Source organism: Talpa occidentalis, unplaced genomic scaffold, assembly GCF_014898055.3.
Source record: "Talpa occidentalis isolate TD23 unplaced genomic scaffold, MPIMG_talOcc4v2.1, whole genome shotgun sequence".
NCBI classification, from domain to species: domain Eukaryota; kingdom Metazoa; phylum Chordata; class Mammalia; order Eulipotyphla; family Talpidae; genus Talpa; species Talpa occidentalis.
In genome coordinates, this window is record NW_026555331.1 from 42,630,273 (window position 1) to 42,631,153 (window position 881).

General features: G+C 28.5%; 1 non-coding gene across 1 annotated transcript; it reads right to left on the bottom strand.

The window, feature by feature from the left end:
* Positions 1 to 413: 413 nt before the first annotated feature.
* On the bottom strand, positions 414 to 518 carry LOC119251780 (U6 spliceosomal RNA). Its single transcript, XR_005126602.1, has one exon. It is a non-coding gene; the product is annotated as a U6 spliceosomal RNA (small nuclear RNA).
* Between the last annotated feature and the right edge of the window lie 363 nt (positions 519 to 881).

Here is an 881-nt window from a genome sequence, read left to right on the forward strand (position 1 = left end):
AATGACAGAAAGAGGCAAAGTCTATATTTGAACCTAAAATATACAGCCCAGGAGAACATCCTGTCAAATAGAAGACGACAGATAATTTCTCTTCCACCAAGTGCATGAAGTAATGAGTTTAAATCTGACTGAAATAGGACCATGTCCCAAAATAGTTATAAAATCTGTAACAAGAAACAGGGGCAGCAATAATGTATGATACCTGCTATGTAAGGGAGAATAGGATCTACAATGTTATACTAATGAATGATTACTTTTCCATATTTTTAAAATACTAATTTTATAAGAATATATCCTATAGATTTAAGGTTTGCTTAGTCAGAGAATAATTTTACAATACCAAATAATAATCAAAAGTATGTGTTTGCATGTCTTAGATATATCCTTTGTTATTTCTTCCTATTTGAAACTGTTAAAATCTCTTATATGTCTACAAGATGGGGCAATCTCAATTTGTGCAGGAGGCATGCTAATCTTCTCTGTATTATTTCAAATTTATGTGCTGCCAAAACAAACACTGAACTTTCAATTTGGAAGGATCTTTCCATCACTATCTGTAAGGGAAGTCTTTTAAATATAATATTCCCCTATATTTATTAGAATATTTTTAAAATTTTTATTGTTTATATAAAAATTCATATGTACTTAAAGTGTGTAGCTTGATGTTTTAATACACATATATGTAGTAAAATGGTTATTATACCCAAGCTAATTAGCCACTTTTTCATTTTTTTCTTTTTTTGTGAGAGCCTTCTCTTAGCGAATTCCCACTATACAGAACATTATTATTATTATTATTATTATTATTATTATTATTAACTGTAGTTACCATGTTGTTTGTTGGGTTGCTAGAATTTATTAATAGTATCTCAGTGATAATT